This window comes from Pristiophorus japonicus, chromosome 2, assembly GCF_044704955.1.
Source record: "Pristiophorus japonicus isolate sPriJap1 chromosome 2, sPriJap1.hap1, whole genome shotgun sequence".
In the NCBI taxonomy this organism is placed as follows: Eukaryota; Metazoa; Chordata; class Chondrichthyes; family Pristiophoridae; genus Pristiophorus; species Pristiophorus japonicus.
The window spans coordinates 8,963,873-8,983,073 of record NC_091978.1 but is presented as its reverse complement, the minus strand read 5'-3'; positions in this window follow the sequence as shown (position 1 = coordinate 8,983,073).

Genomic DNA, 19,201 nt, shown 5'->3' with positions numbered 1-19,201 from the left:
TCAATGCATCCGCTATTTCACTCTGCATCTAACATGTTATGGTCACTCTAACCTAAGGGGCCTCGCACAACAAAATTGCTAATTAGTCCTTTCTCATTACACATCACCCAGTCTAGGATGGTCAGCTCCCTGGTTGGTTCCTCGAGATATTGGTCAAGAAAACCATCCCTAATACACTCCAGGAAATCCTCCTCCACCGCATTGCTACCAGTTTGTTTACCCCAATCAATATGTAGATTAAAGTCACCCATGATAACTGCTGTAACTTTATTGCATGCATCCTTAATTTCTTGTTTGATGCTGTCCCCAACCTTACTACTACTGTTTGGTGGTCTGTACACAAGTCCCACTAGCGTTTTCTGCCCCTTGGTATTCCGTAGCTCCACCCATACCGATTCCACATCATCCAAGCAAATGTCCTTTCTTACTATTGCATTAATTTCCTCTTTAACCAGCAATGCCACCCCGCCTCCTTTTCCTTTCTGTCTATCCTTCCCAAATGTTGAATACCCCTGGATGTTGAGTTCCCAGCATTGGGCACCCTGGAGCCATGTCTCCGTGATGCCAATTACATCATACCCGTTAACTGCTGTCTGCGCAGTTAATTCGTCCACCTTATTCCGAATACTCCTCGCATTGAGGCACAGAGCCTTCAGGCTTGTCTTTCTACCACACTTTGCCCCTTTAGAATTTTGCTGTAATGTGGCCCTTTTTGCTTTTTGCCTTGGGTTTCTCTGCCCTCCACTTTTACTTTTCTTCTTTCTATCTTTTGCTTCTGCCCCCATTCTACTTCCTTCTGTCTCCCTGCATAGGTTCCCATCCCCCTGCCATATTAGTTTAACTCCTCCCCACAGCACTAGCAAACACTCCCCCTAGGACATTGGTTCTGGTGCTGCCCAGGTGCAGACCGTCCGGTTTGTACTGGTCCCACCTCCCCCAGAACCGGTTCCAATGTCCGAGGAATTTGAATCCCTCCCTTCTGCACCACTGCTCAAGCCATGTATTCATCTGAGCTATCCTGCGATTCCTACTCTGACTAGCACGTGGCACTGGTCGCAATCCGGGATTGCTACTTTTGAGGTCCTACTTTTTAATTTAGCTCCTAGCTCCCTAAATTTGTCTCGTAGGACATCATCCCGTTTTTTGCCTATATCGTTGGTACCTATATGCACCACGACAACTGGCTGTTCACCCTCCCTTTTCAGAATGCCCTGCACCCGCTCCGAGACATCCTTGACCCTTGCACCAGGGAGGCAACATACCATCCTGGAGTCTCGGTTGTGACCGCAGAAACATCTATCTATTCCCCTTACAATTGAATCCCCTATTATTATAGCTCTCCCACACTTTTTACTGCCCTCCTGTGCAGCAGAGCTAGCCACAGTGCCATGAACTTGGCTGTTGCTGCCCTCCCCTGATGAGTCATCCCCCTCAACAGAATCCAAAATGGTAAATCTGTTTTGCAGGGGGATGTCCACAGGGGACCCCTGCACTACCTTCCTTGCACTGCTCTTCCTGTTGCTCATCCATTCCCTATCTGGCTGTGTACCCTTTACCTGCGGTAAGATCAACTCACTAAATGTGCTATTCACGTCATTCTCAGTATCGTGAATGCTCCAGAGTGAATCCACCCGCAGCTCCAGTGCCGCAATGCTGTCTGTCAGGAGCTGCAGGCGGATGCACTTCCCGCACACGTAGTCGTCAGGGACACCGGAAGCGTCCCTGACTTTGGACATAGTACAGGAGGAGCATAACACGTATCCGAGCTCTCCTGCCATGACTTAACACTTTGATAAACTTAAATTGGCAACAACAATGCTAAAGGTTACTTACTGATATAGAAAAGGAAAAGATAAAAGAAAAACTACTTACCAATCACCAGCCAATCATTTACCCCCTTAGCTGTGACGTCACCTTTCGATTTCTTTCTACTTCTTATTTGCCTCCCTGTTGCAGCTGCACCGGTAGGCCTCACCAACTCACCACGCTGCTGCTCCGCCTCTCCGACTGCCGCAGATCCCCGGACTCCCGCTGGGCCTTTGTCGGCCTCACCAACGCTGCTGCTCTGCCTCTCGAACTGCCACCCTGACTTATGAAGAAAGGTTGAGTAGTGTACTCATTGGAGTTTAGAAGAGTGAGAGGTGATCTTATTAAAACATATAAGATACTGAGGGGGCTTGACAATTTGATGCAGAGAGGATGTGTCCACTCGTGGGGGAATCGAGAACTAGGGGGCATAGTTTCAGAATAAGGGGCCGTCCATTTAGAACTGAGATGAGGAGGAATCTCTTCTTTCAGAGGGTTGTAAATCTGTGGAATTCTCTGCCCCAGAGAGCTGTGGAGGCTGTGTCATTGAATATATTTAAGGCGGAGATAGACAGATTTTTGAGAGATAAGGGAGTAAAGGGTTATGGGGAGCGGGCAGGGAAGTGGAGCTGAGTCCATGATCAGATCAGCCATGATCTTATTAAATGGCGGAGCAGGCTCGAGGGGCCAAATGGCCGACTCCTGCTCCTATTACTTTTGTCCCCCCATGAGGTGGCAGATGGGTCCTTGGGGGGGGGGGTATTGACCCCCCCCCCCCCAACAATGAACTTTGGAAGAGAATGAGGGGAAGAGAGGAAACGACAAAAAAAAACCCAGGAGCGTCCTTGGGCACTGAAAGAGTTACTGAACGTGAGAGATTGCTACCGATGTGAGATGGCACGAGGAGCATTGTATGCTGTGGCCTGTTGCTGCTCATGCAAATAGCGTTAATGCATTATGACAAATTGCTAATTGGGCATAAAGATCCGAGGGCCTTTTCTTTGTCGATGTGAGGAAAAATACAGAAAATTGGTGCGAGCCGGGTTTTCTCAACCGCGTCGATAAGAGGTCAAGCATACCACGCGCGCTCAGCACCATACAGAGTCAGTTATTATTGTACAACAAGGAAAACAAGCACTCAACCCCCATGACCAATGATTCAGTCTTGATTTGCGGAATGACAGTAGTCATTAGGTTCAAGCACAGCCACGCAGCCCGGGACATGATGGGCCATCGGCAAACTTTTGACCTTTCGAACTCTGCGCGACCTGCCGAGAATTTGGTCTCCGCTCCCCCCCCCTCGCCCCCGGCCCCCCTCCCTCCCGTTTGATAATGTCCGTCGAGCCTTGTCCATCTTCCCAAGCAGCAGAGAGAGAGGAAGGTGACCTGCCTTATCCAGCAGATGGAAATGATTTCGCCTTTGGTAGTTATTGTTGGCTTTCTCTCGCATATTTTTCCCAAATTAAAAAAAAACAACTTTTGGAAACCTGTTGTATTTCTCGCTGATTGTCATCTGGTAGTGGGGGGGTTGGGACGGAGGCAAAGTGCGTCACTTAATACAGGGTGCGTTTGCCCTTTTAAAACGGAAGAAAGAAAGCATTTTTATAGCGCCTTTCGGACCTCAGGATGTCCCGAAGCGCTTCACAGCCAATCAAACGCTTTCTGAAGTGTAGTCACTGTTGTAAAGTAGGAAAGGCCAATTTGCGCACAGCAAGTTCCCACAAACAGCAATGTTGACAATGACCACATTGGTTATGTTGCTTGAGGGATAAATATAGGCTCCAGGACATCCGTGATAACTCCCCTGCTCTTCTTCGAAATAGTGGCCATGGGATCTTTTGCATCCACCTGAGAGAGCAGACGGGGCCTCGGTTTAACAAGCTTCCCATGTGGATCGTTGCTGGTGATAGTCCAGCGCTGCTGGGAAGAAGATGGATGAAGCAAATCCAAATCTGTTGAAGGGGGGAAGGCCTCCAGGCCCCAGCGATCGACATCCGACATGGCCCGAAACTCAGAGCCATTGCAGCACTTGAAAATTCTAGCACCTGACTCGACTGCGTGGCGATGACACAGACTGCAAAACTCAACGGCGAGATGATCCAACCTGAACGACCAGACCTCACCTTCTGGGCTCCAGTGGCAGGACTCCGAGGGAAGAAGATTGGCGCAGAAGGTAGACTCCCGGAGTCTGTGGCAGAACCTGGGTAGAAAAGGATCACTGCAGCCTATCTCGTGGAGAGAAAGAAGATGGCGCCCGTACCACGAGGCGAAGCACCTGAAATCAAGATGGCCGCGACCATACCATGAGGGGCAGCGTTGAGGGAGCAACATGTGTTACTGAGCGGTGAACCGGCTTGGGGTAAAGATTGCAAGGCTCTCTTAAAGGAGACCGACAACCCAGAACAATTAAAGGGACAGTTCCACTCTTGGCACAGCGATGCCGGTGTCACTAATGATAGAAGTGTAATTAATGAATTCAGGTATACAAATGTACTGTTGAACAGTGATGCCGGTAATGCTAATGAGAAAAATGTAATTAATACTCCAAAAAGTGATGTAAGTGACAAAATTGTATTGCTGAACAGTGATGCCAGTAATGCTAACGAGACAAATGTAACTAACGAAGGCAGCTATCCAAAGGTAACCATGCACAGAGATACTGTTAGGACACAAGAAAGCATTGTAACTGACAAATGTGAAAGTGTAAAGAGAAATAACAGTGTCGAGTTGGCTAGTTGCAGTTGGAGCCAACGTACCATGTATGCTAATGAAAGAATGAGAAATGATACCGGGTTCTACATGTATACTGACAATGCCAAAGGAAACCCCACCGTGGGAACCACCCAGGTCCAGCGGGCTACCTGATCATGTAGCCTGCGCTTCCAGGACCAATGTGATGCCCCAGGGAGGCACACAGTGGGAGCACACCCACTGCATGGACAGCAGTCAATGGACAGCACAGCCACCACCACTGGCAACCTGTCCCAGATCGGCCCTACCCCCCCCCTGGCCACCAGGGCCAGCATCAGGAGCAAGAGGCCAGTACCCTCCAGCTTTCCTGGCAGGCCCTGGGATTACCAGATTTCCACCACCTTGAAGGGCAGCAGGGCGACCCTATAGCCCCCAATGGAGGACAAGGAGACCACACCATCCTGTGTCTCTGTCCGCCACTAAACGCCCTCACCCACCCAATCAACAATGTATGTACCTTACCCATAACAACATGTACTTGCTTCACCACTGCGGAATCCTCCAACAGTGACATACCCACATGGTCTATGTATGGCTGGGGGGGCGGGGGGGGGGGGGGAAATGGATGTGAGCAGCCATGAACACATGGATCACACCCGGAACCTACACAACCCTCACCACAACCTCCCACCGTCCACTACTGATCACCTCCCCATGTCATGGCAATAAGACTTGGGAAAGACTGAGGGGGGAGTGTTGTTATGTATGTATGTTAATGTATGTACTGTAACACTAGACCACTGAATGTACCTTCACCCTGTATACACCATACCTGTACCACTAGAGGGTGCTATGCTGGAGACCTAAGGGTCACCTGTACACTGCAGGTAACCAAGTATAAAAGGGAGCTCACCTCTTGGTGTCCTCACTCTAGGAGCTGCGATAAAAGGACTAAGGTCACTACGGATCAAGTACTAAGGTCACTACGGATCAAGTACTATACCCTTACCTCGTGGAGTCGTTATTAGTGTGCTTGCATATACTACAGGGGCGATAATGAAAGTTTGGTCGGTACATTTCGCAGGCCCATTGCGCATGCGTGGAACTCCAAATCTGATCCTGGGAAAAGCCGAGTCTTAAAGGTGTGGCACAATAACGCACTCATTAAGGTTTTCAAAACCACCAGTTTTGCACCTGCACTGTTATGTCCGTCTGCCGTGGAAAACTCGGAGGCTTACGCACCGTGCTGTGTGTAAACAGTGCACGGACTGTGACCTCCGAGGGAAGTGCTTCCTCATCCCTTTAATTAGCCGCCAGTGATCCGGCTGGATTTTTGGGTGGTTTGCAACTGGATTTTCACCACGTTTTTTCGTGGCTGCAGAGATAGTGGATGCATTGGTTGTAATCTTCCAAAATTCCCTGGATTCTGGAGAGGTCCCAGCAGATTGGAAAAGAACGCAAATGTAACGCCCCTATTTAAAAAAGGAGACTGACAGAAAGCAGGAAACTATAGACCGGTTAGCCTAACATCTGTGGTTGGGAAAATGCTGGAGTCCATTATTAAGGAAGCAGTAGCAGGATATTTGGAAAAGCATAATTCAGTCAAGCAGAGTCAGCATGGTTTTATGAGAGGGAAATCGTGTTTGATAAATTTGCTGGAGTTCGTTGAGGATGTAACGAGCAGGGTGGATAAGGGGGAACCAGTGGATGTGGTATATTTGGATTTCCAGAAGGCATTCGATAAGGTGTCACATAAAAGGTTACTGCACAAGATAAAAGTTCACGTGGCTGGGGGTAATATATTAGCATGGATAGAGGATTGGCTAACTAACAGAAAACAGAGAGTCGGGATAAATGGGTCATTTTTCGGTTGGCAAACAGTAACTAGTGGGGTGCCACAAGGATCGGTGCTGGGGCCTCAACTATTTACAATCTATATTAATGACTTGGATGAAGGGACCAAGTGTAATGTAACCAAGTTTGCTGATGATACAAAGATGGGTGGGAAAGCAAGTTGTGAGGAGGACACAAAAAATCTGCAGAGGGATATAGACAGGCTAAGTGAGTGGGCAAACATTTGGCAGATGGAGTGTAATGTGGGAAAATGTGAGGTTATCCATTTTGGCAGAAAAAAATAAAAAAGCAAATTATAATTTAAATGCCGAGAAACTACAAAGTGTTGCAGTAGAGAAGGACCTGGGGGTCCTTGTGCATGAAACAGAAAAAGTTAGTATGCAGGTACAGCAAGTAATCAGGAAGGCAAATGGAATGTTGGCCTTTATTACAAGAGGGATAGAGTATAAAAACAGAGAAGTCCTGCTACAACTGTACAGGGTATTGGTGAGGCCACACCTGGAGTACTGCCTACAGTTTTTGTCTCCGTATTTAAGGAAGTATATACTTGCATTGAGAAAGTTCATGAGGTTGATTCCTGAGATGAAAGGGTTGACTTATAAAGAAAGGTTGAGCAGGTTGGGTCCATACACATTGGAGTTCAGAAGAATGAGAGGTGATTTTATTGAAAATTATAACATACTGAGGGGCCTCGAGAAGGTGGATGCAGAGAGGAAATTTCCACTCACAGGGCAAACTAAAACGGCGATATATGGGCGCTAGTCCAGCGATCTCAAGTGGAAAATCTAGCCCCATAGAAAAAACATAAACATAGAAAATAGGTGCAGGAGCAGGCCATTCAGCCCTTCTAGCCTGCACCGCCATTCAATGAGTTCATGGCTGAACATGAAACTTCAGTACCCCCTTCCTGCTTTCTCGCCATACTCCTTGATCCCCCTAGTAGTAAGGACTACATCCAACTCCCTTTTGAATATATTTAGTGAATTGGCCTCAACTACTTTCTGTGGTAGAGAATTCCACAGGTTCACCACTCTCTGGGTGAAGACGTTTCTCCTCATCTCGGTCCTAAATGGCTTACCCCTTATCCTTAGACTGTTACCCCTGGTTCTGGACTTCCCCAACATTGGGAACATTCTTCCTGCAGCCAACCTGTCCAAACCCGTCAGAATTTTAAACGTTTCTATGAGGTCCCCTCTCACTCTTCTGAACTCCAGTGAATACAAGCCCAGTTGATCCAGTCTTTCTTGATAGGTCAGTCCCACCATCCCGGGAATCAGTCTGGTGAATCTTCGCTGCACTCCCTCAATAGCAAGAACGTCCTTCCTCAAGTTAGGAGACCAAAACTGTACACAATACTCCATGTGTGGCCTCACCAAGGCCCTATACAACTGTAGCAACACCTCCCTGCCCCTGTACTCAAATCCCCTCGCTATGAAGGCCAACATGCCATTTGCTTTCTTAACTGCCTGCTGTACCTGCATGCCAACCTTCAATGACTGATGTACCATGACACCCAAGTCTCGCTGCACCTTCCCCCTTCCTAATCTGTCACCATTCAGATAATAGTCTGTCTCTCTGTTTTTACCACCAAAGTGGATAACCTCACATTTATCCACATTATACTTCATCTGCCACGCATTTGCCCACTCACCTAACCTATCCAAGTCACTCTGCAGCCTCATAGCATCCTCCTCGCAGCTCACACTGCCACCCAACTTAGTGTCATCCGCAAATTTGGAGATACTACATTTAATCCCCTCGTCTAAATCATTAATGTACACTGTAAACATCTGGGGCCCCAGCACAGAACCTTGCGGTACCCCACTAGTCACTGCCTGCCATTCTGAAAAGTACCCATTTACTCCTGCTCTTTGCTTCCTGTCTGACAACCAGTTCTCAATCCACGTCAGCACACTACCCCCAATCCCATGTGCTTTAACTTTGCACATTAATCTCCTGTGTGGGACCTTGTCGAAAGCCTTCTGAAAGTCCAAATATACCACATCAACTGGTTCTCCTTTGTCCACTTTACTGGAAACATCCTCAAAAAATTCCAGAAGATATTTCAAGCATGATTTCCCTTTCACAAATCCATGCTGACTTGGACCTATCATGTCACCATTTTCCAAATGCGCTGCTATGATATCCTTAATAATTGATTCCATCATTTTACCCACTACTGAGGTCAGGCTGACCAGTCTATAATTCCCTACTTTCTCTCTCCCTCCTTTTTTAAAAAGTGGGGTTACATTGGCTACCCTCCACTCCATAGGAACTGATCCAGAGTCAATGGAATGTTGGAAAATGACTGTCAATGCATCCGCTATTTCCAAAGCCACCTCCTTAAGTACTCTGGGATGCAGTCCATCAGGCCCTGGGGATTTATCGGCCTTCAATCCCATCAATTTCCCCAACACAATTTCCCGACTAATAAAGATTTCCCTCAGTTCCTCCTCCTTACTAGACCCTCTGACCCCTTTTATATCCGGAAGGTTGTTTGTGTCCTCCTTAGTGAATACTGAACCAAAGTACTTGTTCAATTGGTCTGCCATTTCTTTGTTCCCCGTTATGACTTCCCCTGATTCTGACTGCAGGGGACCTACATTTGTCTTTACTAACCTTTTTCTCTTTACATACCTATAGAAACTTTTGCATTCCGCCTTAATGTTCCCTGCAAGCTTCTTCTCGTACTCCAATTTCCCTGCCCTAATCAAACCCTTTGTCCTCCTCTGCTGAGTTCTAAATTTCTCCCAGTCCCCAGGTTCGCTGCTATTTCTGGCCAATTTGTATGCCACTTCCTTGGCTTTAATACTATCCCTGATTTCCCTAGATAGCCACGGTTGAGCCACCTTCCCTTTTTTATTTTTACGCCAGACAGGAATGTACAATTGTTATAATTCATCCATGCGGTCTCTAAATGTCTGCCATTGCCCATCCACAGTCAACCCCTTAAGTATCATTCGCCAATCTATCTTAGCCAATTCACGCCTCATACCTTCAAAGTTACCCTTCTTTAAGTTCTGGACCATGGTCTCTGAATTAACTGTTTCATTCTCCATCCTAATGCAGAATTCCACCATATTATGGTCACTCTTCCCCAAGGGGCCTCGCACAATGAGATTGTTAATTAATCCTCTCTCATTACACAACACCCAGTCTAAGATGGCCTCCCCCCTAGTTGGTTCCTCGACATATTGGTCTAGAAAACCATCCCTTATGCACTCCAGGAAATCCTCCTCCACCGTATTGCTTCCAGTTTGGCTAGCCCAATCTATGTGCATATTAAAGTCACCCATTATAACTGCTCCACCTTTATTGCATGCACTCCTAATTTCCTGTTTGATGCCCTCCCCAACATCACTACTACTGTTTGGAGGTCTGTACACAACTCCCACTAACGTTTTTTGCCCTTTAGTGTTCTGCAGCTCTACCCATATAGATTCCACATCATCCAAGCTAATGTCTTTCCTAACTATTGCATTAATCTCCTCTTTAACCAGCAATGCTACCCCACCTCCTTTTCCTTTTATTCTATCCTTCCTGAATGTTGAATACCCCTGGATGTTGAGTTCCCAGCCCTGATCATCCTGGAGTCACGTCTCCGTAATCCCAATCACATCATATTTGTTAACATCTATTTGCACACTTAATTCATCCACCTTATTGCGGATACTCCTTGCATTAAGACACAAAGCCTTCAGGCTTGCTTTTTTAACACCCTTTGTCCTTTTAGAATTTTGCTGTACAGTGGCCCTTTTTGTTCTTTGCCTTGGGTTTCTCTGCCCTCCACTTTTCCTCATCTCCTTTCTGTTTTTTGCTTTTGCCTCATTTTTGTCTCCCTCTGTCTCCCTGCATAGGTTCCCATCCCCCTGCAATATTAGTTTAACTCCTCCCCAACAGCACTAGCAAACATTCCCCCTAGGACATTGGTTCCGGTCCTGGCCAGGTGCAGACCGTCCGGTTTGTACTGGTCCCACCTCCCCCAGAACCGGTTCCAATGTCCCAGGAATTTGAATCCCTCCCTTCTATGAATAAGGGGTCGCCCATTTAAAACTGAGATAAGGAGAAATTTCTTCTCTCAGAGGGTTGTAAATCTGTGGAATTCTCTGCCCCAGAGAGCTGTGGAGGCTGGGTCATTGAATATATTTAAGGCGGAGATAGACAGATTTTTGAATGATAGGGGAGTGAAGGGTTATGGGGAGCGGGCAGGGAAGTGGAGCTGAGTCCATGATCAGATCAGCCATGATCTTATTGAATGGCGGAGCAGGCTCGAGGGGCCAAATCGCCTTCTCCTGCTCCTATTTCTTAGGTTCTTATGTTTTGACCCTCTGCCGGGGTGGAATGACGTGAATTGCGTTACTGTCCGAGTTTTGGCAGTCCCCCGACCCGTACGCCGCTCCCCGAACACCGACAGCTAAAACCTACCGGTTAGCCCAACAAGCAGTGGTAAGTTAAACAACCTGAAAAAATGGTAAGTTCAAGTATAATTTTTTTTTTGCAGTAGTTTGTTTTGTAATGGTCTTGGCAATGTTTTTTGTGAATGTTATTCCCCCCCACCCAAGGCCTCTCTCGGAGTGCTCCCGGCCCCACACTGAAGTTGGCGAGGATCACGCTTTTGCGGCCCGAGTAATGGTGCATCGCCTCCTTTGGCGCCTTGGCGCAGACACCAAGTGCCGAAAGTTAGGCCTGAAATCGGTAACGCAGCGAAAACACTAATTTTCACCCATCGCTTACTTTTTCACTCAAAAACGGAAAAAGCCGAAAATCAAACCGATTAACGACTTTGCAAGCCTGTACCGATTGGTTTTCCAGACGGTGTTATTGGCGGGTGCTAAATGAGGCGGCCGCACCGAATTTAACGACCGAGGTGCAAGCGTGGGCGTTGCACCAGGAACACGTCAGGACCGCCGCGATCGTCAGCAGCTGGGCGCTAATGGTTTGCGCCCCCGGTCGGTAACCTCTTACGCTACCATTAACGCCCCCTCTGGCCGCGAACTGAGGCGTTAGACAACCAAACGTCCAGCCCGTAGTCTTTGAACATTTTATGAGCACAGAGTCCTGGCTTCACTCCAGGATGATGCTGCATTGTTGGAGGCAGTGTCTCACATTGGAGCTTTTTCTCCTGATTGGGGTTCTGTTTTTAAATTCATTCACGGGATGTGGGCGTCGCTGACAAGGCCCAGCATTTATTGCCCATCCCTAATTGCCCTCGAGAAACTGGTGGTGACCCACCTTCTTGAACCGCTGCAGTCTGTGAGGTGAAGGTGCTCCCACAGTGCTGTTAGGGAGGGAGTTCCAGGATTGTGACCCAGCGACGATGAAGGAACGGCCGATATATTTCTAAGTCAGGACGGTGTGTGACGTGGAGGTGATGGTGTTCCCATGTACCTGCTGCCCTTGTGTTTCTAGGTGGTAGAGGTCGTGGGTTTGGGAGGTGCTGTCGAAGAAGCCTTGGCGAGTTGCTGCAGTGCATCTTGTAGATGGTGCACACTGCAGCCACGGTGCGCCGGTGGTGGAGGGAGTGAATGTTGAAGGTGGTGGATGGGGTGCCCATCAAGTAGCTGCTTTGTCCTGGATAATGTCTGTTGTGTATGGAGAAAGAGTCAAACTGAACACTGAGCTCAAAGTAAAGTGTGACCTTAGTCTTTTATTGCAGGTCTCCAGAGTGCCTCTCCAATCTGTGAAACCTCCTTAAATACCTGTGCTCCCAAGGGATTATGGGATCCTTTGGGACGTCAGGGGATGAGCACTCTGGTGGCTGTACAGAGTAAATATAAGCATACATATATAACAACACTCCCACCCCACCCCCCCCCCAAAGTCAATAGTGTAACTATTTACAATATGAGTCGATCTGGGGCCCTTCTTGCCCTGGTTGATCGTCTCGGTGTGAAAGCTGGTGTTGTTGAATCATTTGTTGGGCCCTCGCTGGGCTGCTGTGTAGCTGGCCTTGCTGGGCTGCCTGGTGTGTTGGGCCCTGCAGGGCTGCTGTGGATGATGTGTTCTGCTTCGTGGTCAACCGTGGTGCCGGTTGTCACTGGTGTGTATGTTGGGGGATCAAAAAAGGTAGGGTCTAAGGTGGGTTGCTCAGGGTAGTCCGTGAATCTGAGTTTGATTTGGTCCAAGTGTTTCCGCTGAATGAGTCCATTTGAAAGTTTGACCCGAAACACCCTGCTCCCCTCTTTGGCCACAACTGTGCCGGGAAGCCACTTGGGACCTTGTCCATAATTTAACACAAACACAGGATCATTGATTTCAATCTCGCGTGACACATTTGCGCTATTATGGTATGCACTTTGTTGAAGCTGCCTGCTCTCTACCTGTTCATGTAGATCAGGGTGAACTAACGAGGGCCTTGTCTTAAGTGCTCTTTTCATGAGCAGTTCAGCAGGTGGGATCCCAGTGAGCGAGTGGGGTCTCATGCGGTAGCTAAGCAGGACTTGGAATAGGCGAGTCTGCAGTGAGCCTTCAGTTACCCTCTTCAAGCCTTGCTTGATAGTTTGCACTGCTCTCTCTGCCTGACCATTGGATGCTGGTTTAAACGGGGCAGATGTGACATGTTTGATCCCGTTACTGGTCATGAATTCTTTGAACTCAGCACTGGTAAAACATGGCCCGTTGTCACTCACCAAGACATCGGGTAGGCCGTGTGTGGCAAACATGGCCCGCAGGCTTTCAGTAGTGGCAGTGGACGTGCTAGCCGATATTATCTCACATTCAGTCCACTTGAAGTATGTGTCTACAACCACAAGGAACATTTTACCCAAGAACGGGACTGCATAGTTGACGTGTCCCCTAGACCTCGGTTTGGAGGGCCAAGACCATAAACTTAGCAGCGCATTGCTTAACTGCGAGCATGTATTATCTCTGTGAACGCAGGACTCTAAGTCCGCATCGATTCCGGGCCACCACACGTGGGATCTGGCTATCGCTTTCATCATTATGATGCCTGGGTGGGTACTGTGGAGGTCATTGATGAAGGTGCTTTTGCCCTTCTTGGGGACCACTACTCGATTGCTCCAGAGAAGGCAGTCTGCCTGTATAGACATTTCATCTTTGTGCCGCTGGAACGGCTTTATCTCTTCCTGCATTTCCACTGGGACACTGGACCAGCTCCCATGAAGCACACAGCTTTTGACTAGAGATAATAAGGGGTCCTGGCTTGTCCAGGTTTTGATCTGCTGGGCAGTGACGGGTGATTGCTCACTCTCAAATGCTTCCATAACCATGGCGAGATCTGCGGGCTGAGCCATTTCACCCCCGTGGTGGGCAATGGCAGCCTACTGAGAGCATCGGCGCAGTTTTCTGTGCCTGGCCTGTGGCAGATGGCGTAGTTGTATGCGGACAACGTGATCGCCCATCTCTGGATGCGTGCCGATGCATTGGTATTTATCCCTTTACTCTCGGAGAACAGAGATATAAGTGGCTTATGGTCAGTTTTCAATTCAAATTTTAGCCCAAACAGGTATTAATTAATTTTCTTTACCCTATAGACACAAGCTAACGCTTCTTTCTCAATCATGCTGTAGGTTCTCTCAGCCTTAGACAGACTCCTGGATACATAAGCAACTGGTTGCAGTTTCCAGAAATCATTAGCTTGTTGCAATACACACCCGACGCCATGTGACGACGCATCACATGCTAGTACCAAACGTTTACATGGATCATACAACACAAGCAATTTGTTTGAGCATAACAATTTCCTTGCTTTTACAAAGGCATTTTCTTGGCTTTTGCCCCAAACCCATTCGTCCCCTTTTCGTAGGAAGACATGCAATGGTTCTAACAGTGTGCTGAGACCTGGTAAGAAGTTACCAAAGTAGTGCAGGAGTCCCAGAAACGACCGCAGCTCCATCACGTTCTGTGGCCTTAGTGCATTCTCGATTGCCTCCGTCTTCGTGTTGGTGGGGCTGATGCCGTCTGCTGCAATCCTCCTTCCCAGGAACTCCACTTCAGGTGCCAGGAAAATGCACTTCAAGCATTTTAACCTGAGCCCCATGCGGTTGAGTCGACTAAGAACCTCCTCCAGGAGACCAAGATGTCGTCCTGGAAGACCACGGTGTGCAGGACCGACTTCAGTAAGATTTCCATGTTTCTCTGGAATATCGCCGCCGCTGATCGGATTCCAAACGGGCATCTGTTATAAACAAAAAGAACTTTGTGCGTGTTGATGCAGGTGAGGGCCTTCGATGATTCCTCCAGTTCCTGCGTCATGTAGGCCGAAGTCGATTCAGTTTTGTAAACGTCTTTCCTCCCGCCAACATTGCAAAGAGTTCGTCGGTCTTTGGTAGTGGGTATTGATCCTGCAGGGAGAAATGATTGATAGTTACTTTGTAATCGCCATAGATTCTGACGGTACCGTCTCCCTTGAGGACTGGGACGATAGGACTGGCCCACTCGCTGAACTCGATCGGTGAGATGATGCCCTCTCTTTTCAGCTTGTCTAGCTCGATATCTACCCTTTCTCTCATGATGTATGGTACTGCTCTCGCCTTGTGATGGATGGGTCACGCCCCCGGAATTAGGTGGATTTGCACTTTTGCTCCTTGGAATTTCCCGATGCCTGGTTCGAACAGCGAAGAAAATTTGTTTAAGACCTGGGCACACGAAATGTCATCTGCGGGCGATAGTGCTCCGCCGTCGTCCCAGTTCCAGCGTATCTTTCCCAGCCAGCTCCTGCCGAGCAGCGTGGGACCATCGCCCGGTATCATCAGAGTGGTACCTTGTGCACCGTTCCATCATAGGAGACCTTTACAGTAGCACTGCCGATTACAGGAATCAGTTCTTTCGTGTAAGTTCATCATTTCGTGTGAACTGGAGTTAAGACTGGCCTTGAGGCCTTGTTGCACAACCACTTTCGAAAGTCTTTTGCCCATGATGGACTGTCTGTGCCCGTGTCCAGCTCCATTGACACTGGGAGTCTATTTAGTTCAACATTCAGCATTATCGGGGACAATTCGTGGTGAATGTGTGCACCCCATGTACCTCTGCCTCCTCGATCTGAGGCTCTGGTTCATCGTGATCCTACGTAGATCTGACCTCCTCTGCAACATGGTGGTTTGCAGGTTTAACAGTCTTTGCAGCTCGCCTGCACACTCGTTGGAGATGTCCCATTGTTCCACAGCCCTTGCAAACGTATCCTTTGAATCAGCATGAATGGAAACGATAATCACCCCCGCAGCACCAACAAGTTGTTAATGGCCTTGCATTCATCACCCTTGATGGTGGACTCTGAGACATCTGCGGACGTGTAGCTGCAGGTACGTGTGACCTGCCCTGTACGTTACGATTCGAAAACAACATCACTTTGTTCTCAGTACTTGTAGCAGCACTTGTATGCTGAGAGATTTGCTTTGTATTGTCACTGGTGGCAATGAATACCTGGGCTATCGCTATGGCCTTACTTAAGGTTGGGGTCTCTACAGTCAAAAGTTTATGAAGTATGATTTCGTGGCCAATGCCAAGTACGAAAATGTCTCTGAGCATGTGCTCCAAATGTCCTTCAAATTCACAATGTCCTGCAAGGCATCTTAGTTCGGCGACATAACTCGCCACTTCCTGGCCTTCAGACCTTTTGTAGGTGGAGAACCGGTACCTCGCCATCAGAATGCTTTCCTTCGGGTTAAAATCCTCTCGGACCAGTGTGCATAAATCATCGTACGATTTCTCCGTGGGTTTCGTTGGAGTGAGCAGATTCTTCATGAAGCCATACGTTGGTGCCCCACGGACGGTGAGGAGGGTCGCCCTTCCTTTGGCATCGCTCTCTTCCCCATCTAGCTCGTTGGCCACGAAGTATTGGTCGAGTCATAGAAACATAGAAACAGAGAAAACAGATGCAGTAGTAGGCCATTCGGCCCTTCGAACCTGCACCACCATTCAATAAGATCATGGCTGACCATTCACCTCAGTACCCCTTTCCTGCTTTCTCTCCATATCCCTTGATCCCTTTTGCCGTAAGGGCCATATCCAACTCCCTCTTGAATACATCCAATGAACTGGCATCAACAACTCTCTGCGGTAGGGAATTCCACAGGAGTTGCTCCACAAACGTTTCCCAATCATCTCCCTCTGAGAATTTCTCCTCACTGTTCTCTGCATCTTTGGGTTTGCTATCTGTATTTCGTCGTCAGTTGTTGTGTATGGAGAAAGAGTCAGACTGAATACTGTGAGCTCAAAGTAAAGTGTGACCTTAGTCTTTTATTGCAGGTCTCCAGAGTGCCTCTCCAACCTGTGAAGCCTCCTTAAATACCTGTGCTCCCAAGGGATTATGGGATCCCTTGGGACTCCAGGGGATGAGCCCTCTGGTGGCTGTACAGAGTAAATACAAGCATACATATATAACATTGTTGAACTTCTTGAGTGTTGTTGGAGCTGCACTCATCCAGGCAAGTGGAGAGTGTTTCATCACACTCCTGACTTGTACCTTGTAGATGGTGGGAAGGCTTTGGGGAGTCAGGAGGTTAGACACTCGCCGCAGAATAGCCTCTGACCTGCTCTTGCTACCACACCTTTAATGTGGCTGGTCCAGTTAAGTTTCCGGTCAATGGTGACCCCCAGGATGTTGATGGTGGGGGATTCGACGATGGTAATGCCATTGAATGTCAAGGGACGGTGGTTAGACTTTCTCTTGTTGGAGATAGTCATTGCCTGGCTGGGTAGCAGTTTGGTACAACTCAGAGTCTTGCTAGTGCACTTTAGAGCGACGTTGTCAACCATGTTGGAGTGGAACTGGATCACACAGAGGCCCAGATCGGCAGGTTTCCTTCCCTAAAGCACATCAGTGAACCAGATGGGTTTTATTAGAATAATAATGGTCACATTTACTGATTTTTACCAGATTTTTTTTGATAAACATAATTTTAATTCTCAAACTGCCTTTTGGGATTTGAAGTCAAATTCTCTGGAACACAAGACCAATGGTTTAACCAGTAAACGGCCGTATCCCTTGCTACAGTCGGTCTGAGTCCACCTGGGGATAGGCTGGGCCCTCGCCCCATGGCTTTCCACACAGCCCCATCACTTGCACAGTCTCAATCAGCTCCTCATGTAGCTTTCGCAATGCACGGGGAGCATTGAGTCACTGGGCGGGGGTGGGGCATTGGGGGGGCGGCGGGGGTGAGGGCGGGGGGTAGTGGGGGGGGGGAGTGGGGGAGTGGGGGGGAGTGCGGGGGAGTGAGGGGAGTGGGGGGAGTGGGGGGAGTGGGGGGAGTGGGGGGTGTGAGGGGGAGTGGGGGAGTGGGGGGAGTGGGGGAGTGGGGGGGGGTGGGAGGTGGGGGGGAGTGCGGGGTGGGAATTGGGGGGAGTGGGGGAGTGGGGAAGTGTGGGGGAGTGGGGGGAGTGGGGGGAGTGGGGGAGTGGGGGGCGGTGGGAGGTGGGGCGGAGTGCGGGAGTGGGGGGTGGGAATTGGGGGGAGTGGGGGAGTGGGGAAGTGTGGGGGAGTGGGGGGAGTGGGGGGGGTGAGGGGGAGTGGGGGAGTGGGGGAGTGGGGGGAGTGGGGGAGTGGGGGGGGGTGGGAGGTGGGGGGGAGTGCGGGAGTGGGGGGTGGGAATTGGGGGGAGTGGGGGAGTGGGGAAGTGTGGGGGAGTGGGGGGAGTGGGGGGAGTGGGGGAGTGGGGGGCGGTGGGAGGTGGGGCGGAGTGCGGGAGTGGGGGGTGGGAATTGGGGGGAGTGGGGGAGTGGGGAAGTGTGGGGGAGTGGGGGGAGTGGGGGGGGTGAGGGGGAGTGGGGGAGTGGGGGAGTGGGGGGAGTGGGGGAGTGGGGGGGGTGGGAGGTGGGGAGGAGTGCGGGAGTGGGGGGAGTGGGGGGTGGGAATTGGGGGGAGTGGGGAAGTGGCGGGGAGTGGAGGGAGTGGGGGGAGTGGGGAAGTGGGGGGAGTGGGGGGGGTGGGAGGTGGGGGGGAGTGCGAGAGTGGGGGGTGGGAATTGGAGGGAGTGGGGAAGTGGGGGGGAGTGGAGGGAATGGGGAAGTGGGGGGAGTGGGGGGGGTGGGAGGTGGGGGGGAGTGGGGGGGTGAGGGGGAGTGGGGGAGTGGGGGGAGTGGGGGGGGTGAGGGGGCGTGGGGGAGTGCGGGAGTGGTGGAGTGGGGGGGGTGAGGGGGAGTGGGGAGGCTAGGGGGTGTAGGGAGGCTAGGGAATCAGGAATACAGCTGTGCTTAAAGGGGAGGAGACTGGTAAGTTTTGAGTCTGAGGGAGGTCCTCCAAATAGTGCCAGAGTACAGCAAGTGTGGCAGTGATGGCCATTCGTGTAACTAGTGTCTCCTTGCTGCACCACGCGTGGATGCAAGCGAAGAACGGGCCAGTGAAGAGGACCAGGTCTGGAAGACCAGGGGGATAGCTGGACGAGGCAGACAGCAGGAATTCAGCCCATCATCGGCAATGAACTAGACCCTTTACTCACTGCTTAGAATCATAGAATCACAGAAATTTACAGCACAGAAGGAGGCCATTCCGGCCCATCGTGTCCGCACCGGCCGACAAAGAGCTATCCAGCCGAATCCCACTTTCCAGCTCTTGGTCCGTAGCCCTGTAGGTTACGGCACTTCAAGTGCACATCCAAGTACTTTTTAAATGTGGTGAGGGTTTCTGCCTCTATCACCCTTTCAGGCAGTGAGTTCCAGACCCCCACCTCCCTTGGGTGAAGAGATTTCCCCTCAAGTCTCCTCTAAACCTCCTACCAATTACTTTAAATCTGTGTCCCCTGGTTGTTGACCCCTCTGCTAAGGGAAATAAGTCCTTCCTATCTACTCTATCTAGGCCCCTCATAATTTTATAGACCTCAATAAGGTCTCCCCTCAGCCTCCTCTGTTCCAAAGAAAACAACCCCAGCCTATCCAATCTTTCCTCATCGTTAAA